The sequence below is a fragment of the Protopterus annectens genome, chromosome 8.part0, assembly GCF_019279795.1.
Source record: "Protopterus annectens isolate FY-2018-M chromosome 8.part0, PAN1.0, whole genome shotgun sequence".
Taxonomy (NCBI): Eukaryota; Metazoa; Chordata; order Ceratodontiformes; family Protopteridae; genus Protopterus; species Protopterus annectens.
The window spans coordinates 433,570,236-433,596,774 of NC_056741.1; positions in this window are offsets into that span (position 1 = coordinate 433,570,236).

A 26,539-nucleotide genomic window follows, 5' to 3' on the forward strand; every position below is an offset into this window, starting at 1 on the left:
TTTCTGATAATCCGAAATAAGGCATCAGTCATGTATATAGGTGTCTATCTTTTTGGAGGAAGGTGTAAGGAGATATGATGAATATATATATGGGCGGCACAGTGGTGCAGCGGTTAATGTTGTCACCTCACAGCAAGAGGTTCTCTGGTTCTCCAGCTTCCTCCCAAATGCCAAAGACATGCATTTGGAGCATTTCTCCCTAGGCCTCTGCTGAAAATAGGCTCTGCCCTAGTTGGACTTTCCCAGTCAACAAATGTTAAATAAATAAATCCAGGTAACAGCATAAAAATTAATTATGTTATCATTTTATTTGATCACTTTTATCCAAGTCTGACATCAAAGGGGACACAGAAGGAGGCTGTCATTCAGGAATAGGGTTTATAAGGCATGCTGTGGATATGCATGACAACAGCAATTTAAAATATATGATTGCTGACATTTGTTTTTTTTTTTTTTCACTTTCACCCCACTCTAACATCAGAGGAATGCATAGAAGGTGGTTATCTTTTTTGGGAGGGTATGGAGGCAGAAAGGCAGGCAGGCAGTATTTCTAGATATGATTTATATATACTCATAAGCATTTTTCTTCTCAGTTTATTGGCAGATGTTCTTTTTGTCAGCTTTAAACATTATATCCTGGACCATGCCTCTCAACCTCTTAGTGCAAGAAATCTGGATAAAGCCTATAATGGGTGACAAAAGCCCCAAAACAGGGACAAATTTTAAATATTGCTCTTATAAACTTAGAAAGTTGCTAGAATAACATGAGTTGTGCTAGCATGCATTTTTGAAGGATATGAAGTCTGAAACTCAAACGTCTGCCATTATTTAGTGACTTCAATTCCCAGATATTTGCCAGGAAAACACAGGTTTTATGAGGAACAGACCAAACATATAGGGCAAAAATCTAGATATTTTGCAAAAATCTGGACAGCTGAGAGATATGTCATTGACACAAATTATTTCCTTTTTGAAAGAAAATAAGAATGAATTGCTTCCTTGGTCAAGAATATTTGTCAGACTATCAATAGATTGGAAGCAAAGCACCTCAATGCATCAAGAACCTCAGTGGTTCTGGGGGCCTAGACCCCAGACTTAATTCATTTATGTCTGGGCAGTCTTAGCCAGTTATGATGTGTTAAGATGACTGAGACAAAAGCAGAAGAATAAAACAAAGTGTGAATAAACAAGAAAGAAGTAATCCAGTTTTTATGGGAAAGTGGGAGAGGGCCATACAAGAAAAGCAAGAATTATCATTTTATCTTAAATTTGATACCTCATATAACAAATTCCTTTTATGCCTTTAATGTATTTACTTTCTGCAATTCAGTGTTCACAGCTTCGTATGTGCATTTGTAAGTAAGCATAAAATGAAAAGAAAATGAGGAGTGAGTATACCAGCAAGATGAACTATATAGTACTGAGTAACTACTGCTATTCATGTTTGGTCAGCAGTAGCTTCCCCATCAGTACCTGTTCTAGATCCATGGCTGTTCAAAGACTTAGCTCCCTACTTACCCTTTACAACCTCATTCAGCCTCTGTGATCTGAACACCAACATCTTCAAGTTTATAACCCCAAATTACCTGCAGGTGAGTTATTATACCCTTGGAATATGCCAGGATATGGAATTAACTACCTACATTTATGCACGTAGAACAAAGCCCTTCTAACTTCAAAACTGCACTGTACAATCATCTCCTCTATAACTGGACATGCAACTGTTCAATTCCTTCCTCTGCCATTACTTAATTCTAACAACCAAACCTAAATCTGTTCTTGTCCAGTTCTTGCAAACTTAAATTAAATTATTAAACTAATTAATTCTTCCTCTTGTTCTCTCTAAACCCCCAAACTACTTTTCCCCCCCTCTTCCATCCCTTCTTCAACTTTCCTTCTAGTATCTTTTTCTTCTACTTTTTTCTACTGTCCATCCTACTTACTTTTTCCTCCTCTATTTTTCTTCTTCTTCTTTTCCTCTTTTCTTTCCAAATACCCTCTCCCCTATATTTATAAGTATTCTTCTTGTCTTTCTCTCTACATATATGTCCTATTCTTTATTCTATGTAACACCTGAATTTATACACATTCCTTGGTGCTCATAACCATATAACACTGAACAATTTTGTTTTGTCTAGTATAATGCCATATTATTATTCTCTATACTATGAATATGTTTAATCTTACTGTTAGTATAATGTTTTATAAGTTTAACTACCTTCTGTAATTTTTTGATCATTTCTTTTACGTAAATTTCTTGATCTTTTGAAATTATTTGAATCTTTTTCTGAAATGTTATGTAGGGCCTGTTGTTATATTGGAGCTTTTCTCCCAGGGCCTCCTGTTATATTGGAGCTTTTCTCCCAGGGCCTCCACTGAAAATGGGCCTATTTTGGCCCAGTGGACTTTCCCAGTAAACAAATGCTAATAAATAAATAAATAATAAATACTATATATTCCATTACCTTCTTGGCATGTCTGACGATGTATTGCTTCACTATTGCCTTATGATGCGCCAACTCTTTATGGGACCTAAAGCATGCAGTTATAACCTTGTATCTTTGTTGGATATATTATGCTGCCTCCAGAATAAATAAGAACAGCATTAAGGAAAATGAAGTCAGTGAAAGCAGATTGCTCAAATGAGGTCACAGCAGATATAATTAAGATGTTGGGTGAGGTAGGTGAGAAATGCCTCCTACGAGTACTCATAATAGCATGGAAAGAAAGGAGTATCTCAGATGATTGAAGAATAAGCATTATGGTTCCAGGGTACAACAAAAAAGGGAACATTAACAACTGTGGGAAGTATAGAGATGTCGACCACCAGTCACATGGCAAGAAAGTGCTGGAAAAGGTAGTTGATAAATGAATATGTAGAATAGTAGAATGCAAGATGGGAGATGAGCAGCTCAGATTCAAACTGGAATGCAGCACAACCGACACAATGTTTGCAGTGAGACAGATAGTGAGCAAGAAGCTAGAGAAGAGGAAAGAGTCAAGCTAGATATTCCTAGACTTAGAGAAAGAATATGACAAGAGTCTAAGAAAGATGATTTGGGAATCCTGTGATGGTTCAATGTCCCATAAACACTGCTAGAATTAGTGCAGGCTATGTACAAGGACCCAGTGACACAAGTGCGACCAGTGTTCAGACTCAGAGTGGTTCCCAGTGGGAGTGGGTGTGCATCAGGGTTCATCTCTGAGCCCCCTGCTGTTCATACTGGTAATAGACTGCATTAGCAAACAAGTGTGGGGGGTGGATCAACAAAGCTGCGGTATGCAGATGATGTGGCATTACAAGCAAACTCTGAAGAGGAACTTCAGCAAATGATAGGGGAATGGAATAAAAAACTGAAGACATATGAAATGAAACTGAGTAGGGAAAAGACAGTTGCCAGTAAATTGAGATAAAATGGAAAATAGTGGAACAAGTTGACAGCTTCAAGTATCTGAGGAAAAGGGAAGTCCAAATTAGGAGGTCAAAGCTAGAATCAGTGAGGCTGCAGCCAACTGGCACTGAGTGTTTGGGGTAGTATGTAAAGGAAGACTGACAAAGTAGCTGCAAAATTAAGGTGTATAAACCAGTGCTATGACCAGTACTTCTATATGGTGCAGAAAACTGGGCAATGAAAGCAGATCAGCTGAAGAAGCTAGAGGTGATGGAGATGAAGTACTTGTGACAAGTTGTAGGATAGACATTGTTGGAGAGACAAAGAACTAAAGACATCAGAGCAGGAGCAGGATGCAGCATCATTTGAAGAGGTGGTAAAAGAGAACAGATTATAGTGGTTTGGGCATGTGTGGGAAAGCAGAAGGTGATTTGTTTGAAGAAGATTTGGAAGAGACAGGAAGAAGACAAGAGCAAATAAGGATATCTAGCAAAGAGATGGAGGGATTGCATGAAAGAAGACTGTCAAAGAAAGTAAGAGAGTGGTACTGAATCAAGAGAGGTGGTGACAGTTTACATGATACCCTAACCCCATGTAGAAAATGTGGAAAAAGGTGTTGATGGGTGATGATTGTACTGCCTGTGACCTGTTCTATGACTGAAAAAGATCCAAGAACCAAACACACTATACCGACTATCAAATCAACAAAATCAAAGAGAAAGAAAGAAAAAAATCATTAATAAATAATTTTATTCATTGGAAAGGTGTGGTGAACTCTTTGGCCAGACAGCCTGTCAAAACAATTATTTCATATTAATACAAAAATGATGCAGTGATTCTGTCACCTAATACTTAGAACTGCTCTTCTGACTAATCAAGTGCGTATGTGTCCGTGTAGAAGGACAGTGAACTGTCTGTACCATTCTAGAATCATTTATATACTTCATGAACCCTTAAAATGATTTGCACAGCATAATATCACATAAAAGTAGCTTGCTTATTTGTTAACTGGGGAAATCAAGTAAAAAGGAGGACATGTTTACAGGGACAGCCCAGGAACACTGTCTGATTAAGTGACTTCCTCACAGTTGCACCATAGGCAAATGGAGACAGAGTGAAAGGATGAAGCTCATTAGTGCATAACCTTAATCTTTTGTGTTCATAGGTTGGTACTAGGCTATCAGCCCTAGGGCCTATACAAGCCTAGCCATAACAATTCCCTGCCTATTTCTTCCCACAGTATTTACTTCCCTGGACCCCTGTCTAGCAGGTTGACTGACATAATCCCCGAGGTGAATTTCCTATCTCCCATCCAATCATCAAGGTTCCTTTTGAAGAGGGCCAAAGAGGTGCTCTGCTTGACATGTATGGGAAGTCTGTTTCAGATTCTGGGGAGTCTCTGGGTCAGGAACCTATCACTCCAGCATGCTTTGTTCATTGTGATGACAAGGTTTAAATCCCTGGAGCGTGTGCCTCTGAGGGATTGGGATTTCTTTAAGTGTAGCATGTCCAACAGCTCTGGGTTTGACATGGCCTTGTATGTTAAGCAGAGATCGCCTCTGAGTAGATGATTTGCGACAGAGTATAGGTAGAGTTTTTTTAGATGGTCAGCATAGGGCATCTGCTTTAGGTCTGTGATTCTTCTAGTGAGGTATTTCTGCAGCCTTTCCAGTTGTTGCAGATGTCTTGAGAGGTACATACCAAACGGGGCATTGTATTCTATAGTGGGTCTAATGAGGGATGAATACAGTGGGACAATGACCTCCTTTTTTCTGGATGAAAAGCCCTTAGTGATGAGGTGTGCCACATGGAAGGATTTCCTGACTGTTGTGGCGATGTGGTTATCGAAGGTGAGACGATTGTCCACCTGTGTCCCTAAGTCTCTTATCACACTTTCGGTGTTTAGTGTACTGCCACTTATGCGTTAATTCACAGGTACATGTTTTTTCCCAAAGGGGATAACTATACATTTTTTGGCATTGAGCTTGAGCCCATGGCTCTGACACCAAGCATCTGTTTCTGTAAGGCCCTTTTGTAGAATATCCACATCATTTGCTAGACAGAAATAGTATGTCTGTGCTTCATATTTTAGACATGCACAAAAATTGATGGAGTTATAGTGATTCTTAAAGCTATATACATGCATCTATTAATAACTAGTACTGTACTGAGCTAATTCCATATTCTCATTGTTAGACGGGTGCAGCTCTTGAAGTTAATACTAAATGTTTAAAATTATTTCTAGCAGTCAGATATTACTTTGGTTACAGGAGTGTTCTACAAGATTAAAATGTGATCAGCTTTTCTGTGCAAAATTGCAAACAAAAGCAGATGTATCTGTAATGTAAGCAATGTATTGACAGACAAATCAGAGACTGAGAGGAAAGCAGACAGAGTGCATCAACATACTTCCTTAACCACAGCTAAAATAAACTGCTGTATCAGTTAGACGCTTTTGGAGGCAAAGGCCCTGGTCAAAGTCCATGAGAAATGCATTAAAGAAGTGCATTATTCAACTGAAAATCAGACTTATACAATCCAAATGATCACTACAAGTGTCTTTCCATTAAGTTATTGAAATAGCTAAGAAGTGGCCAATTTTCTGATGCATCATCTCTCCCTTCTCTTACATTGTCTGACTGTGCATTGTATTGAACGGAGGAAGACACTTCTGCACTTAGGATTGTGGATGAAAAAGGGGTTGGGGTCCAGTGAATTTTCTTGATAAAAGTAAGGTTTAGCCAAAGCCATCAGGCATTTCAGTGAGAGAGAATTGTTTAAGGTCATTGACTGACTGAGGTCACCTGGACTACAGCTTAGACTAAGCACCTCATTGGTTCTTTTGAGCTTTTCTTTCTTAAAAGTTGTCTCAGGTTTCAACTTTCTGTTACCTAAGAAGTTAAGTTGTGAGTGTTTCTGCCATTTCACACTGAGCTAATCGAAGGAAGGACACTGAGCAAACTCGGATCTATAATATATAACATTAAGTATCCTGTTTTTTTGCTTATTTTTTCGAGTTATTTATAGCACTTTGTGTACTGTATATTTTTCTAGCTAGTTTCACTGTGTGTGTGAGGTATTAACTGGAAATTGTCCACTTTTATTAAGCATCTGTTGGGTTGTTTGATTCTGATAACTTGTTTGCAGTTAAAAACTTTCTCTAGAGGCTCCTTTAGCTGTTTAAAACTTTCATTTAAAGGCTCACTGCTGCTTTTCTGCTGTGAGAAACATTTCTGTAGTTTGTTTCCCACACTCCCTCCATATTGATATGCTGTTCTTATAGTTGGTGGCTTTGCAGTTGCCCGCCCCTACTGTAAATTTGATCTGGGACCTTCCTCTCAGTCTAGTGTCATTAATTCATTCTACCTAATACAGGGAGAACATTTGAGAAGGCCAATCAGCTTAGTTTCTGCTCCTCCTTTCTCTCTTTCCACTTAAAAAAAAAAAATTTCTAAGCTTGTTTCCTGCCTTTCCTGTGGATAGTCTAGTCTGGATACAGATTTGCTGTGTACAGGACTATTTGTGGGCTTCTAAGCCCCCAAGCCTTTCTGTGTTGGAGGGAAGCCTTCTAGCTTAATTTTGTTTATTAGAACTAGTCAGTTGTTTTGTTTCAGAACTCAAGTCTGTTTCTTTGAGCTCAGCACTTGTTCAGAACTTATTGTAAGCACTAAATAAGCTAAAAATTACTACAGCACTCAACTTTCCTCACTGTCTAGAGGAAAACAGTTTCTAGTACTTAACAAATAAGCACCTATCCAGGCATGTCTAAGGGTCAGCTCCTGGTATTTTCTCCTGTCTATGTGATGAATCTGGGCATCCTGGGACAATGCAGTAATTGCCTCATGTATACAGACAACCCTCTCCTCCTACCACCCACCACAACAACCTGTGAGAGGTGCACTTATATAGCCAAACTGGAAGCAAAGCTCTCTTCACCTAAGACTGGACTAGACAGTCAAGAGGAGAAGGTAAACACTTGTACCACACCACATTCAGCACATAGTCCCTCAAAACATACACCACCAAAACACACACATAGAAACACAAAACACACACCTACATTCACGTAGGCTCTCAGTAAAAACCTGCCCAAGCAACAGGGACCTCCAAAGCAGAAACACAAGCACCCTCCACCCCCCAACACAACCCAAATGACACATAGCCCACAAACTCAGTGTGCCACTCAACCACAGCCCATAAGGCATAATAGCGCACCCAACACTCTAGTCATAGGTGACTCTATAGTCAAGCACACTGATGTTCCACTCACCAGGCTAAACAAGGAGAAAGTTACTGTCAGCTGCCTGTCAGGTGCCAGGATCCGCCACATAACGCATGCACTCAGGTCACTCCACAACAAGTACAAATATGACTCTGTCATTGTCCATGTTGGTGTGAATGACCTGAGACATACCTCCTTGGACTACATGAAAAAGGACAAGGAGGAGCTATCCAATCTTGTAGCCCAGGCAGGTATGACCCTAGCCCTGAGTAGCATCCTGCCATCACCTGGAATTATACCACAATACAAGGACAAAGTGATTGACTTCAACAATTGGCTAAGCTTCTGGTGTCATTCTAAGGAGATCCAGTATCTGTCTGCCTGGGATGACATGATCGGCAAACCATGATGCTTTGCCAGAGATGGCCTGCACCTGTCGCCTCTGGGATTCCGGATACTGGCTAAGGCTCTAGCCACCCCTATAGTGCCTTTTTTAGGCAAGGTTCAAATGACAAATTCACCACTGTAACAGGTACAGGCAAGAAGAATTTGCGGGTATTGCTACTCAATGCTAGAAGTCTAAACCTCAAAATGCACTCACTTGAAGCACTCCTTAAAATGGAGAACATCGACATCTGTGCAGTGACAGAGACTTGGTTCAAGGCTCCAGAGAGTACCCCTGCATTACCAGGCTATAATTCATACCACACCTTTCGGCCACCTAACCTGGACCGAAACACTAAAGGCAGAGGCGTGTCCATATTCATTAAGGATGTCCACACCACCAGGCTAGTTGCTCAGCATAATGCATCCAAGATTATCCATGTGCAACTAACTCTGGGCATGACTGCAATCTAAATTGTAGCTTGCTACAGATCCTCCACCATGCCCCAGGATTCCCACTCCTCATTTATTGATACACTGGAAAATATTAGGGTACAATCTAACACCCTAATAATGGGCGATTTCAACTACCCTACCATTAACTGGGAAAACTACTCATGTATCAACTCTTGTGCTCAACGTTTTCTGGAATTCATAAATTCCAATGCCTTGGATCAACTTATCCACACCCCCACCAGGGGCAGCAATATCCTAGACCTGGTTATTACCAACATGGGCAACCAGTGCTCCACACCAGAGGTCAATTCCTCATTGGTCAGATCCGACCACAAGCTAATCACCCTAGACATCCACATCCCTCCCCCACCCCCATTAGGGAAACCACAGTAAAAATTTCTCCAAATCCAACTTCACGCTTCTTAAGACAGAAGTGGCAAACTTCATGTCACCCATGCTGATGGACAATAGAGGTATGACAGCTGAATCCTACACAAATGCACTTTATAAGCACTTACACGAGTGCATGGATCGTGCAATCCCTAACAGAACCAAGATGCTATCCTCCAAAAAAGGAAGCCAATCTGGTGGTCCCCTGCCATAAACAAACTCTACAACAGAAGAAAGAAACTGTTGCAAAAAAAGAGTAAAATCCCATGATTGGAGAAACTCCCTGATCAGCCTCAGTAAGAAGCTGAGATCCCTCATAAAATCCTCCAAAGCTAGTTATGAAAACAAAATCGCCACTGACTCTAAAGACAACCACAAAGCATTCTATAGCTATGTCAAGAATCTCAATGGCAACACTCAGATCTGCTCTGAGTTACAGCACAATGGCACTAAATATACAGAACCAACTGATATTGCCAACATCCTGACAGATAGGATCAGTGCTAACTTTACCCCCCTGTCATCCCCTAAAGGGCCCATCTCTATACCAGAAGAATGCAAAGTTCCTGTAATCATGGCTGCACAGGTAAAAACACACTATCCAAAGCCAAGAGCACAGCATCCATGGTACCTGACAACATCCCAGGCTGTGTTCTACATGAACTACAGAATGAACTGGCACCCCACCTAAGTACCATGTTCAGTCATAGCCTCACCTCAGGCTATGTGCCCACTGAATGGCGCACAGCAATGGTTATCCCACTCCACAAAGGGGGAGCCACCACGGACCCCGGAAACTACCGCCCCATTAGCCTAACGAGCCTGGTCTTCAAGGCTATGGAATGTATTATCATGGAACTTACAAACAATGACACTGGTAATCTTCAAACTCAGGACCCCACCCAGTTTGGGTTTGTAAAAGGCAGATCATGTCTCCTAAACCTGATGGACCTCTTTGAAGCAGTCACCAAAGCTGTAGATGAGGGTAAGGTGGTTCACACAGCCTATCTAGATCTCACCAAGGCTTTCAACACCATCCCCCACTCTGGAATTATAGATAAACTCACTAAACTAGGTATAAATCCCTATGTCACAAGATGGGTTGCCAACTGGGTCACTGACAGAACCCACACTGTGAAAGTAGCAGACTCCAAATCCAACTTCAGACCAGTGACAAGTGGAGTACCAGAGGGTTCAGTCCTGGGTCCTCTCCTGTTTGATATCTACTTCTCTGAAGTACAGGCCAACACAAAAGGTCTTTGGCTAATGAAGTTAGTAGATGACTGCAAACTAGGAGCCATAATCAAAACTCCAAAAGATGTGGACATCCTACAAAAGGGCCTCGCTGAGACAGATGCCTGGTGTCAAATTCATGGCCTCAAGCTCAATGCCAAAAAGTGCATTGTCATCCCTTTTGGTAAAAACTCTGTACCCATGAACTACCATATAGGCAGTAGTCTACTTAACACTGAAAGTGTGATAAGAGACCTTGGGTCACAGGTGGACAGTAGTCTCTCCTTTGATAATCATATTGCCACAGTATTCAGGAAATTCTTCTACGTGGCACACCTCATCACAAAAGGTTTCTCATCCAGGAAAAAAGAGGTCATTGTTCCCCTCTACTCGTTACTCATTAGACACATTATAGAGTACAACGCCCCTTTTGGTACACACCTCACAAGACATCTACAACAACTGGAAAGGCCACAGAAATACCTCACAAAGAGGATTACCGGCCTCAAACAGATGCCTTATGCAGACCGTCTCAAAAAACTGCAGCTTTACTTCGTCGCATATCGCCTACTCAGAGGCAATCTCTGCCTAACACACAAAGCTATGTCAAACCCAGAGCTTTTAGACATGCTCCACTTAAAGAAATCTCAATCCCTACAAGCTACATGCTCTAGAGACCTAAACCTTGTCACCGCAATAAACAGAACATGCTGGAGGGATAGATTCCTGTCCCAGAGACTTCCCATACTCTGGAACAAACTACCTATCTATATCAAACAAAGCTCCTCATTAGCACTCTTCAAGAAAAATCTTGATGATTGGATGGGAGATAGGAAATTCACCCTGGGGATCACTTCTGTGGCTCTGCTCAACAGTGGCACAGGAAAATAATTTTCTTGGGTGGCGAAAGCCAGGGTACCTTTGGCTAGGCTTATATAGGCCTTAGGGCCAATAGCCTAGTACCTACCTTTGAACCTATGAACATATATATATATATATATATATATATATATATATATATATATATATATATACATATGTGTGTGTCTGTGCATGTGTAATATTCCAGGTGAGACAAGTGTTCCACTGAGTGAAATATATATTTCTTCTATAATGAGTAAGGAGACCTTGACCTATACTATGCTGTGTGCCCCTGAGAAACTGATAGCTACACACAAAAAAAAAAAAAATAGGTGTTGTAGGCTGTAAAGTGTGGTCAGACTGTATAACAAAAGGCAACATGCTATACAGTTTTGACTGTGTCTGTGTATATGCATTTTGTGCATGTGCATTTGCATGTCTGTGTGTGTTTGTGTATGCGTGTGAGTGTGTATGCATGCACAGTTGCACATGTGTGTGTGTGTGCTTTGCTGTTCTGTTGGTTTGTTGCTGTGCAGTACATTACAATTCCATTATGTAAATGACATTAACAGATTAGGAGTCTTCACACTGAGAATGCATTTCATGAGATTCTTAGTTATCCCAGTGGTGCTTTGCTACAGTTTCACTGTACAGATACATGCAGCATCTTTCAAATGTATTAAGCTTCACACCTCTGATTTCAGTGCATGCATACTCTTCTGTATAAAAGAATGTTTTAGGTTATGTTGTCATTGTTAAACCGTTAGTTACAAGGACATTAAATAAATGGTAGACATTACTGTTGTGGGAGATATGTTTCACCTACTTGTTTCTTATGTTTCACTTGTTTGTTTCTTTCATTTGTACAAAACAAAAGGAGAATATTATAGTACTGCAATGAATATCTGAGCTGTATAACAGCAGGGAAATAGGTTTCCTATGGGAGTATCACAATACCATGTCTGTTTGTTGTATAATAATTACAGAAGGGAACAGCAAACTTATACAGGAATAGTGTTATATTTACAGAATACAGACGTATAGCTGTGAGAATAAAGCACTGTGACAATAAAAAAAATCTGTGTTACTGGCTTACGTGTACTCTTTTCAGTTTTTGTTAATATTTTAAGTTGGTTTACTTGTTTTATTCAGATTGTCAAAAGTTATTGGTCCTTTTATTGCAACACCTAAATGACAACACTAATTCATATATGTACTGATATATGTATAGAATGCGCTTGTTTAATGAAGAATGACAGTCACACAGAACAATACATAGTAATATTGGGTGTAACTAATGGCATGTATAACAGATCATACAGTTGTATCAAGGATGACACATGGCAACAAGAATTAAAAACTGGACGCATCCAAGAAGGGCTTATGCTGCAAATGTACATGAGTCCACTGTTTCACAAGATAACATGCCATTATCTGGCCAGGTAATCTTGCTGTTTGGAAATTCACTACTCATCAACCTGTGTAAATGGTCAGTATATTCGACTTTTTACAATTTCTTGTACTGCTGCTCCTGTGGCTAGGTAATCTGTTCCTATGGCTACCTGTCCTGTGACTAGTACAGCATTATATTGTTAAAAACTGTGCCAGACGACTGATCTGTCAAAGAGTTCCAGAAACAGGAGAAGCTAAAACTGACACTGCAGTCAACAGGTCCATTCAGCACACAAAAATTTCCCAGGCTGGCAGGTTTTCTTTCTTACTCCCATAACATATTGCACTAATGGAGAAATCCAATTCTTTTTCAATTAAAGATATTCTGTTCATGCACTTAAAGATCCAGAATTCTTTGAGGGAAATTAAGTATTTCTGAGCAAAAATGTAGGATTTTTCATCTTTATTTTAAAGCTTGTTTGGTTTTTCAAGTTTTGATTTTCAGAAAAATATTTTCAGAATATCCTCTTAATAACTTATGCTGACAGTTGTTCATATACTTATTCACATAGGCCTTCAGCAGTTTCACAAGTTATAATATATAATACAAAGTGATCTTGCGGCAGACAGATTCATCCATGTAGGTGTAGATCAGTGTGTATACTGAACCTAGTCATCCACTGTAGCTAGACAGCACATGCATATAAGTTACTGAGCACATGAGAGTTCAGTGCCATTTTATGTAGTCAGTCAGTGTGAATGTAAGCTTGAATGGAGATGCACAGTGTTTTAGAAGTAACCAGATAGTCAATAAGCATATGAAGTATATGTAAAACTTACAGCTCCTGATGTGTGTATGTATAATAAATGACTTGAATGCATACCTAGCCTCAGTGTCTCATTTGAATACATGAAACATGTGACATGGTGTCAGAATGGGATCCAAAGTTGAGGCAGCTCGCAAACCATGAGGCACACAGTTAAAAGTGGAGGAATATCCAGGAGTGAACCCGCAAACAGGTCAGTGGTTATTTGAAATTGCTTAATTTCATTTCAGTTGATTTTCAGTCACCAAACGTGGCATAGCATTCAAAGTGTTCAAAATAATTTCCGAGATGTTTGAAATGTCTGAGATAGCAGCATAATATTTAAAGTGTTTGAAATAATCTCCAGAGTGTTTAAAATGTTCAAAAAGGATAAAATGTCTGAATATTTTCACAATAACTAAGACTTTTCGAAGTGTCCGTAGTGCTCGAGGTATTTGCAGTGTTAAAATAAGGCATTTTCAGAGAGACTGTCGTGCAGTTGAAAAATATTACAAGTACCAGGTCTATACTTATGTTTAAAAGAACTTTGTTGTTATGGCAGAGGGAATTTGCAGACCTGAACTGCTGGTGTTTGATAATAATATTGCTGAGAATTGGCAAATGTTTTAGCAGGAATATAAGATTTTTATACAGGCTGCATTGTCTGATAAAAATGCATGTACAAGAGCATTTTTACTTCTCAATTTAGCTGGCTCAGGGACCACTGAGGGAGAATATTCATTTGTGTATGCACCTGCTGTGTATGCAAGGGAGGCGGAGAACCACCATATTGTGATACAGGCTGAAATGCAGGAAGACCCTGAGTACTTAAAACGTACATTTAGAAAAATGTGTAACCCTCAAATGAATATTACAATGCAAAGGCACAAATTTTACACAAGAAATCAAAAGCCTGGTTAAATTATTGTAGCATATATTACTGACTTAAGAAATAAAGCAAAAAACATGTAGATTTGGTGATCTACGAGATGAGTTGATAAAAGACTGTCTTGTACATGGTTTTAATAATGATGCAGTAAGAAATATATTGCTTTGAGGCAGTGAATTAACATTGAGAAAAGCCATTGATATCTGCCAAATATATCAAGTTACAGAAAAACATAGAAATATGCTTATGAATAAGAAAAGCATGTCTGCAGTATCTGCTGGTATGAATATTGATAGTGTGCACCAGAAAGTTAAGATGAAAAAGAAATATAAACTGAGAGTTAGTGCCACACCCAACCTCATTGTTAACTGTCAGAATTGTGGATTCAGTCATGAACCTAAACGGGAAAAGTGTTTAGCTTTGGTCAGCAATGTCACAAATGTAAAAATTGGAACAATTTCAAAAGACTTTGCAATTCTAAAGTGTCACAGGCTTATGTTAAACGAGAGTATCCAAAGAAGCAAGTAGATCAGATAGAGACTGTAGCAAACCCTGAGAGCTGTGAGCAAACTTTCTATGTCGATTGTGTATCTGTGATCGAAGAAACAGTTACTACAGTAGACTATCAGTTGTCAGCACAGAGTGAAATATTTTGTACTGTACACATTAATGGGAATCCTGTAGAGCTTAAAGTAGTCACTGGATCAAAGTATCAGCACGAATGTTTGCTAAAGTAAATGCTGGTGAGATACTTGATTCAGCAAAGTGTGTTTATGGCGGTGGAGAGATTCATACTGATGGTGCAGTAGTTCTTTCATGCCATTCTGCTGGAAACAGCTATGACTTACAATTTTACATAGTCAAAAGGCACATGCAGTCACTCTTTGCCTCAAAGACAGTCTAAGAATGGGACTGATTTCATTTAATAAAGAGGTCCACCATATAAGTATGTGTAACAATGATAGTTTTACACAGACTATTTTTAGTGAATATGCTGATATTTTCAAAGATGAGCTTGAGAAACCTCCAGTCACATATTCCATGAAGTTAAATCATGATGTAAGTCCCTTTGTTAGACTAGCATGGAAGATTCCAGTAGTGATGCAGAGAAAAGTAAAAGCAGGACTAGACAAAATGGTGAACTTGGGTGTCCTTACTCCAGTAGAAGAACAAACTGAATGGGTATCTTTCATGGTCTTAGCGCATAAGAAAAGCTCAGATGATATTCAAATATGTATTGATCCAAGAGACTTAAACAAAGCACTTAAGAGTCCTCATCATCCAATGCATACAGTACAAGAGAAAGCCACTCTCATGCCAAATTCCACTGTTTTTTAGTCTTAAATGCAAAAGCTCTTTTTGGCAAATTTTGCTGGATCACAATTCTTCATTGTTAACCACATTCAGTACACCATTTGGTAGATGCTGATTTCTGGGAATGCCATTTGGAATCAATTCTGCCAGTGAGGCATTTCAATGTGCTATGGAACAAATATTTGCTGGCTATCCATGTGCTATTATAGTAGATGACACTATTGTTGGAGGCAGTGGTGAAAACTAACATGTTAGAAATCTCAGAAAAGTTCTAGACCATGCACATGAAGTAAATCTCAAACTAAATCTTCAGAAATATAAATTCAAACTGAAGGAAGTTACTTATGCGGGCCATTTGTTTATCGGTTCTGGCTTACAACCAGATCCATCTAAGCAAACAGCAATTGTTGAAATGCCAGTTCCAGAGAATGTCACATCTTTACAATGTTTTCTAGGTATGGTCAACTATTTAGGAAAGTTCGTTCCAGACTTGAGTGAGCTTTTTGCACCATTACATGAGTTGACATGCAAAAATGTAAAAACTGGTTCCACCAAAGAGCATTTGATATTCTGAAGAAAATTGCCAGTCTACCCACAATGCGATATTATGATGTTCACAAACCTGTAACTCTTTCTTGTGATGCTTCAAGGTATGGCCTTGGTGTAGCTTGTCTTCAAGAAGGCATACCAGTTACTTATGCTTCAAGAATTTTAACTCAAACAGAGATGCATTATACACAAATAGAGAAAGAACTTTTGGCAGTAGTGCTCACATGTTCGAAATTCATTGATTATATTTATGGCAGACCTATCCAAATATAGACTGATCACCAACCACTAATGATAGTTTTGAAAAACACAATGCATACAGCCCCAGCTTGATTGCAATGCATGATGTTAAAATTGCAAAAGTACAATTTCAATATTGTTTACAAAAAGGGCAAATACTTGTACCTTACTGATGCTTTGTCATGCGCACCCAAACAAATGACAGAGCAACATGAAAATGAAACAGCAGACTTTGAAGTTATGGAAGTCAGAAATTTGTGTCATCAAAGTGTGATGAACTAAGAAATCACACAGCTTCAGACTAATTCTCTAGAGGCTGAAAAACATTATGAGTCAAAGATGGCCAACATGACAAACCAGTTAACCACTTGACATTCAGCAGCATTTTCTTACAGAGACAAGCTCAACATGATGGAAGATGGAAAAATCATGAAAGGTCCAAAAGTGGTAATTCCTAAAGCATTACAAGAAGAGTATATCAAACTTTTGCATTGTGTTCACTCAGGTATTGATTCAACTAAAAGAAGGACAAGAGACATTGTATTTTGGCCATCTCTGTCCAAAGATATAGAGAAGGAAACTAGCATGTTCAATTTGCAACAGCACCAAAACACATCAACAAAAAGAACTGCTGGTCGATGGTTGCTACAGATATTTTTGAATGGAATGGTCAACATTACTTGGTGTTAGTAGAGTCTTTCTCAAATTGGCTTGAAATTGACCTACTTCCTAACTTGACATCCAGCACAGTCATTACAAAATTGAAGAGACATTTTTCTGTCCATGGTAGCCTGTACAAAGTCATGTCTGACAATAGTGGTCAGTTAACTATCAGCAATTAAAGAAATTTGCTGAGCCTTGGGACTTAGGTCATTTTACCAGTAGACCTGAGTATCCACAAGCCAATGGTTTAGCTGAATGTGCAGTTCAAAGTGAAAATCACTTGGAGAAATGCAAAACAGATGGTACTGTTGCTTTCCTTAACTTAATCTCAGAAACATTTCTTGAGACAATTTGCTTGGTTCACCTTGTGATATCTGGTGAATATCCCACTGCTGCCACCAATAATGTGACATCTGGTTAATATCCCACTGGACTGCCGCCAATAATGTGATGTCCCCATTTAAAACCTGGGTCAGTAACCAAGGAGCCTCAATCCTCACCACTGACTCCAGTGTGGAAGCGTCACAGAAAACACCAGAGCACAGAGCACACAAGAGTAAAATTTCACAATTTCCCTTAAGAGCACAACAGAAACATGCTCTATTTCATGGGACTGGACTATATACCTCTGTCCACCCCAAATGTGATCCCTTATTATGCACTTCAGTGTTCCAGTTTAACACCTCTGACTCACTCACACTCAAAATAAATTAAAATCTCACACACTCAAACATTTATGGGAAGCCTGACACAAATTTCCAGCTGTCTCCTCTCCAGTACAAGTGGTAAATGCTGCCACCAGAGTCAGGCAGGTCTACATGCCCTTCAAAGGGTGAACAATTATTAAAAAATAAATATCAAAATAAATGATAGCTATGACCAGAAGCAGCCAGGCATTTGAGGTGACCTGGGGAGTATCAAACAGCTATTAGCACTCTGTAATCTCTAAAGAACACACTGATTGTCCAGCCACAATGTAAAGTAATGAAAAACATTTAATAATAAGTACCTCCACTTCCATAGACAACCCAAAGATAAAAAAACTAAAGGTGATGCTACTCAATGCCAGAAGTCTAAACCTCAAGATGCACGCACTCGAGAATCTCCTCAGTATGGAGAAAATTGATGTCTGTGCAGTAACAGAAACCTGGTTCAAGGCTCCTGAGAGCACCCCAGCACTACCAGGTTATAACTCATACCATGCGTTTTAGCCCCAAAACTCAGACCGTAGCACAAAAGGAGGGGGAGTATCTATATTCATCAAAGATACCTACACATCCAGGTTAGTGGCACTGCACGAAGCATCGGAAACCATCCATGTGCAACTAACAGCAGGCAAAACTGCCTTTCAGTTTGTAGCCTGCTACAGAACACCCTCCCTATTACAGGAACCCCACTTGGCATTCCTGAGAACACTGGAGAATATGAAGGTCTCTCCAAACACTATGTTATTGGGTGACTTCAACTACCCAAACATTGACTGGGAAAACTACTCAAGCCCAAACACCCTTGCCCAACGGTTCCTTGAATTTTATAAACTCTAATGCAATGGAACAACTGGTCACCACTCCCACAAGAGGGAACAACATATTGGACCTGGTCAACACCAACATGGGGACTCTATGTTCCACACCAGAGGTAAACCCCTCATTGGTAAGATCAGACCATAAACAAATTTCCCTGGACATCCATATCCAGTCCCCACCCCCAGCCAAGGAAATCACTGTAAAGAATTTCTCAAAAGTCAACTTTGCACTTCTCAAGACTGAGGTGGAATCCTTCAAAGCCCCTGGGCCAGAGGATAATACAGCCCAATCCACAGAATCCTTTACAAATGCATTCTATGAGCACCTGCAGGAATGCATGGATCATGCTATCACAAATAAAACCAAGACTCACTCCTCCAAAAACAGGAGACCGGTCTGGTGGACCCCGGCCATAAATAAGCTATACAACAGAAGGAGGAAGCTACTACATGACAGAGCAAAATCCCAGAAAGGGAAGGCATCTCTGATCAGTATTAGCAAGAAACTTCGATTCCCTTATAAAATCATCAAAGGCCAGTTTCGAAAGAAAAATTGCCCTAAACACTAAAGATAATCACAAGGCCTTCTTTAGTTATGTCAAGAACATGGGCAGAAACTCCCAGATATGCTCTGAATTGTTGCATAACGGTACAAAATATACCGAACCTACAGACATAGCCAACATCCTGGCAGACAAATTCAGCACAAACTTCTTCTCCCCTTCCCCCCCAAAGGAGCAAACGCCTATCCCAACTGAATGTAACCTCCCTGACATCACAGATGCACAGGTGAAAGCTGCCCTCTCCAAAGCAAAAAACACAGCATCTATGGGACCGGATGGTGTCCCAGGCTGTGTCTTACATGAGCTCCAAGAAGAACTGAACCCTCACATTAAGTCACTGTTCAAACTTAGCCTTACTACAGGATATGTACCCAAAGAATGGCATACAGCTACAGTGGTCCCACTCCACAAAGGTGGTGCCACAGTGGACCCCGGAAACTATCGCCCCATAAGCCTGACTAGTCTGGTCTGTAAAGCTATGGAGCGTATTATCATGGAACTCATAAACAAAGACAATGAGAGCCTCCAGACACTGGACCCTACCCAATTCGGCTTTGTTAAGGGCAGATCTTGCCTCTTAAACCTAGTTGATTTCTTTGAAACAGTTACCAAAGCCATAGATGAGGGCAAGGTAGTCCACACAGTCTACCTGGACCTTGCAAAAGCCTTCGACACAACCCCCCACTCGGGCATCATAAATAAGCTTACCAGCTTAAATATCAACCCCTATATCACAAGATGGGTAGCAAACTGGCTCAGAGATAGAACCCACATGGTCAGAATTGCAGGTGCCATGTCCGAATCCAAACCAGTTACAAGTGGCGTCCCACAGGGCTCAGTTCTGGGACCTCTCTTGTTCGGTATATACTTCTCTGAGGTTCAGGCTAACACGGGGGGATTATGGCTGACAAAGTTCACAGATGACTGCAAACTGGGGGCCATAATCGAATCTCCAGCTGACACAAGCATCCTCCAAAAGGGTCTCACAGAGACGGATGCTTGGTGCCAGAGCCACAGCCTCAAGCTAAATGCTAAAAAGTGCATAGTCATCCCCTTTGGAAAAAACAAGGTGCCCACAAATTACCACATAGGTTGTAATCCATTAAGTATGGAAGAAGTAATTAGAGATTTGGGGACCAACGTAGATAGTAATCTCTCCTTTGATAATCACGTTGCCAAAGTGGTTAGAAAGACCTTCTATATAGCCCACCTTATTATGAAAGGGTTTGCATCTAGATCAAGAGAGGTCATTGTGCCCCTCTACTCGTCACTCATCAGGCCCATAATTGAATACAATGCCCCTTTTGGGATGTACATTACCCAACACCTGCAGCAACTGGAGAGACCCCAAAAGTACCTCACCAAGAGGATCATGGGCTACAAACAGATGTCCTATGCAGCTCGACTAAAGAAACTCCAGCTCTACTCAGTTGCTTCAGAGGGGATCTATGCCTGACATACAAAGCCATGTCAAACCCAGAATTAATGGACATGCTCCACCTCGAAAAATCCAAGTCCCTTAGAGCTACACGCTCCAGGAACCTAAACCTCAGCACAAAAATAAATAGGACATGCTGGAGGGACAGATTCATTTCCCAGAGTCTCCCCTCACTCTGGGATAGAATCCCAATTCATGTTAGACATAGCCCCTCGCTGACCCTCTTCAAGTGAAATTTGGATGCGTGGATGGGAAATCGCAAATTCACCCCTGGGATCTCTCCTGTGTCCCTGCTAGACAGAGGCACAGTAAACTAATCTTAAAAGGGTACCTTCTGTGACCTACTTTACAGAGGCACAGTAGGCTAATCTAATAGGGAGGTGGAAGCCAAATACACTCTGGCTAGGCTTATAAATGCCCTAGGGCAGATAGCCTAGTATCTACCTATGAACCTATGAACCTATATAAAATTATTACAAGAATGTAAATCAATAATTTTCAATAAACACCAGAATTCAATCACCAGAAATAACAAAATTAAACTGTAAGACAGAAGTCCATCATGTTAGAAAAACTCTATCTAAATAACTAAACTTTCCTAATCTAACTAGAGAATACTGCCCCTGATCTAATTTCAAACATAACAGCAAGGCAAAGGTACGTTTACAGTTTTTGTTGAGTCCTTTTTCTTGGGTATACACTGCACAGTACTGTAACTGACTGCAACTCTTAACTAACTGCCCATCATCTAACTTCAGCAGTCTCTTTTATAGTCCAGGTTAACAGTCTTAACTGTCTTATTTTAAAAATAATAGTCAGCTGTTTGAAAAAGTTCTTCTTCCTGTCAGTCATCTGTTCAAATAATCACACAGAAACAAGGAACATTCGAATGACATCACCTACTGATCAGCTGATTCTCCATAGATGGTTTGTACTTTAGAATCTCCCTCACAAACATTTGCGATTAGAAATGTATCAAAACACTGACAGATTCTTAAAGCATTTTGTATAAACAGGGAAATACTCAACATTTTAAAACTTATTTACATTTTCACAATTAGACTTGCTGGCATACAATACGAGTTAATCTGAGAATATACACAAATCTCCTGCCAGACATGCTAACACAGAGGACAGTGTTTTCATTTTCTTCATACACCTGCTCAAAGACTGATGTTCAGACAGACACGAACAACTCTTCTAATCAGCAAGCAATTGTTAGTACCAAACCCAAAGAATAATAGAGTAGTCAAGGCTCAACTTTCGAGAAAACTCCAGTCACAAATGTTGTACTGTGATAAAGCTGGTGAAAAACATGCAAATGAGGTGAATTAGCCATTCAATAAGCAGGCAGGCATTCATATCAGAGCAGTGTCCGTTGCAGAAATGTATTTGATTACTAACTGTGTACATTTCTGCAAAAATCAAAATGGGGCATAACAGCTTAAAGTAAAGCATGTATTATGACTAGTAGCCATGCCAATGGCCAAAAATATGGCCATTGGCATGGAAAACAGCTGCAAAATAATAAAAATAAAAGGTTTTTTTTTTGGCCAATTTTGTCCCTTTAAGCATAGCAGAGGGGAGCGCAAATGAGATCATGCAGAAAATAAAAAAAAAATATATGAAAAGATAATTTTAAGTGAAATCTGCATTTTGCCATTTTAGTGGGTCACATGCAGAACCAAAACAATAACAGGTAACACTGGTTGCTAAGGAGAAAGACTCTGGTGTAGTGGTGTAACAAGGGACTAAGGCAGTGGGGTATGGAAAATTAGCAAAATTTACTGAATAGCAAAAATGGGAGACCATTGTCTGGATGCACCTAACCGTGTAAGAGCTATAATGCAATGGTGTAAGCAGGAGAAGCCGCTGACATGAAAAGGGGGTGTGTTATACTTGGTGTAAGCACATTGGAGCTTCATGGCTACCATTTGAGCTTAGCTAAGCACAGCTAAGCAAGGGTGTGTGTCTGAGGCTGTATTTACTTCTTCCATGAAATGAGGAACATGCTCTTGTCCAGGGGAGAGCCAGTTCTGCTTAAAAGTGTTTATTTTAGCTAAATGGATTTGTGCGGTGTGCACCGGGTCTTAAACCAAAAAAAAAAAAAATGGAAATAGCAGAACTGTTTACATTTGGGCAGCGGGTTTGTGCGGTGTGCTGTAGGGCTTACAAGGGGCAGAAATGGGAAGGGAAAAAAACAGGAAATAGCAGAATAAAAGCGATCAAGTACAAATAATATAGCTGGCAGGTGGAATGCATCATAGTCAGCCAATGATATAGGCAGCATCTGCAGCACAACAGTATAAATTATGCAAACACCTTTCATAGGTTCATAGGTAGGTACTAGGCTATCGGCCCACGGGCCTAAGTAAGCCCAGCCAACAAGGTTCCCTGGCTTATGCCACTCAAGAAAGTTATTTTCCTGTGCCAATGTCGAGTAGAGCCACAGAAGTGATCCCCAGGGTGTATTTCCTACTTCCCATCCACTCATCAAGATTTTTCTTGAAGAGTGCTAATGAGGAACTTTGCTTGACATAGATGGGTAGCTTGTTCCAGAGTATGGGAAGCCTCTGGGACAGGAATCTATCCCTCCAGCATGTCCTGTTTATTGTGGTGACAAGGTTTAGGTCCCTAGAGCATGTAGCTCAGAAGGAATGGGATTTCTTTAGGTGTAGCATGTCCAACAGCTCTGTTTTTTCCCACAAACTCTGTACTTTTGGTGTACACACTCGGGGGGGGGATTTTAACCAATAAAATGTTAGGGGCTGCTGTTGCTTTGATACATCAGTATGTGCTAGAGGCTGAGAGCAGTGAGGAGGATAATGCTGACAACCACCCCAAACTGAGGAGGAGGAGAAGAGTGTTCAGACTCAGGGTAACCTATGAGGAGCTACATGATATGGAGATACTAGAGCACTACAGGGTGGACAGAGACATACTTCAGCAACTCATCGAGCTGTGCTGGCCTCACCTCAGACCCAGAGCCAACAGAGGGGAATCCATCCCAGTGGATACCAAGGTATGTGTAGCCTTAATAATACTAGCTACAGGTACTTTCCAAAGACCTACTGGGGACATCATGGGGGTCTCACAGGCATCTGCATCCAGGGTACTCCACCCGTTCCTGGATGACATGCTACCACATGCCGGTGAGCACATTTACTTCCCCAACACCCCTGAGGAGAGGACCAGCAATATGCACCTCTTCCACTCTGTAGCAGACTACCCAGAGGGACTGGGTGCCATAGACTGCATGCACATCCACATCAAAGCACTACCCAGTGAACAGGGTAGGGTCTACGTAAACCACAAAGGCTTTCATTCCATCAACTGTCAGGTCATGTGCAATGCCCAGGGCATTATCATTAATGCGTGTGTTGGCAGCCCTGGTAGCTATAATGACTCCCACATCTGGCATTCCTCATAGCTGTACCAGGGATTTGCCAGGAGGGACATCCTGTATGGCCATCTGGTGGGGGATGCTGGCTATGTACTGGAGCCGTGGATGATGACACCCATCAGAAATGCACACACACTCACTCAAGAATGCCATAATAAGGCACACACACAAATCAGGATCATTATAGAGCATGTGTTTGGGATGCTCAAGTCATGGTTCCGCAGTCTTGACATATCTGGTGGAGCCCTGCAGTACTCTCCAGCCACATGTGCACACATATTCATAGTATGTGCCATGCTACACAATATGATCCTGTAGAAACAGCTGCAGCAGGAGCAGCACAGAGAAGGGCCACACAGCCCCACACCATTGCCAGGGTCCCCACAGGCACAGAGGGACTCAGAGGAGGAGCCCCCTAAGCCAGCTCCTGTAGGCAGATGGAGGCATGCCCAGTATGCCCTGGCCTTGGCAAAGAGGCAACGCAAAACACACACACTGACACTTTAGGGATCTAGAGACTAACACCTCTCTCTGACTTGCACACACAGTGAAATGGATGCCACACACATTACACTACCTGTAACTTACCATGTAAAGGCAGTGTACTGCGTGCATCCGACATAGGCAGCCCTCAAGTATCATCCTCACAACTGCCGCAGGCACAAATTAAATGAGTCTTCTTAACAATAAATGAGTAGTATGTTCTGGTAGCATATCTATGGTATTGCTGCATGCATGCAAGGGAATGGGGTGGCCTACTGGGATAGCAGCAGACAACTGACAGCTATGTGGGACACCAGGAAATGTTTGCCCAATACTGGCTTCCCCACACTATGCAGTAGTATCCAAGGTGACAAATCCCACTGCAGTATATGTGGGGGGGGCAACTAACTGGGGGGTCTCATAGGTCACAGGCATGGATGTCAATGTGGGGGCCCCATACTCACCCTCAGCCTTACCCAGTAAGTCAGTTGTAAAAAACTATTAAGAAATGTCTGGCAAATGCCCACAAATGGCGACAATGATGAAATGCCCCCCCTACAGTCTTACACAGTGATATCACAGCAGGTCTTGCAGTTGCAGTAAGGCTCTGAAGGGTAAGAAGTCTGAAACTCAAATGTATGCCATTACAATCTGACATGTGGTCTTGAGTGATATGCCTCTATTTTCCAAGACAGGGCACAATACTATGCTAAATGGAACCAAAATGTAAAGCAAATATCAGCACATTCTGTGCAAATGTGTACAGTTGGCAGGTATGCCCCCCCCACACCCATAATCCCATAGAAATGCAGTAACATGCATGTCTGTAGGGAAATAGCAGCAGAGCACACATTGCAGGGCTGTCCCAATCAACATGATAACTTGTAGCATGTCCACAATATGCAGGGGTCAATGAGCTATGTATATGTGTGGTTAATACTGTCAGGATGTGGCCACCACTTACTCCTAGCTGTTGTGTCTTAGTGGCCTAGGTACAGTACTGTGGTTGACAGGGCCATGTACCAAGAACTGCCATGCCAACTATTTTGCATATCAGCTACACCTATGGTAGGAGTTGTACACACTGTCCAGATGTCAATATCTGTTACTGCAGGAAACCTGGACAGGTCATGGACATGGGGCCACACATATGGACAGTACACAGTGTGGAGTAACCTACACAGTACCTAACATACCTCTCAACTGTACAGAGCTATTGCAGAATGTCCAGAAGTTTGCATCATATTTGTAGTCTGTATATCATGAAATAGTGGTTGTCTGGCAATTAACTGAAAAATCACATAAGACTAAGGTCAGAAAATAATGGCAGATTGCAGTGTCATACTTCATACCCTATAGAAAAATGCATGCTAATGCAAAACCTGTTACTATATCACATGTCTAGGTTTGTAAGGCCAATACTTAAGAACAGTCCCTATAGTTAGGCCTTTGCCCCCAGTTACTTAAGGCTTTGTGTAGATGTTTGGCTGTCAGAAGTTGAGAGGCATGGTGCCTAGTAGGACAGCAGGTACCTGAAGGTCAGTGTACTGCCAGTATATAAAAAGCTACCAACTTTCTGTGTCAGCACTGACAACATGTCACTGGCCAAAAGCCATACCCCTGGAATAACAGAGGTTGTCACAGAAGGAGCACAAGTATGCCTTGCATATCTGTTCTGCTTGTCATAACATTGCATTTGCCTGCCAACTATTTGCAAAACAAGAATGGGTCATGTCAAAACAGCAATGGCAGACAGTGGTGACACAGATGTCATACACATAAGAGAAATCAAACAATTACCAAACCGGTCTCCCAACTGTCTATGTTTGGCAGAACATTATTAACATCCTGTCCCCATGTGTGGGCCTTTGTCTGACTGTCATATATTGGCCTGTCCAGATGTCAGTCTATGATGGTATGACAGCTAGGCCCACATGCAGCCTCATAATAACATATAGCAGCACAAACTGTCTAAGGACCACAGCAAATGTAGTGGTGCAATGATGGACAACCTGCTAAATAGGTACACTCAGAGGTGTGAAGTCCACAACCTTGTGTGTGATGCTACGGCATTTACCCCTCTCACATCAGAATTACAAATACATATCAGCCACTGTGGCCAAATCCTGTGACTGGACTACAGAAGGACAAAGAGACACACATAAGGGGAAGGGGAACCACTGGCCAGACAAATGGTGACTGTGCACACCAGAACAAATTGTGCAGTAACATAGGTGCCATGCAGTGTATGAAGTCAGTAAACTTCACCTGCAAATAGACAACACACACCCATGTAAGTGGAGGTCTGCAACAAAACCAAAACCCAAACAAAGGAC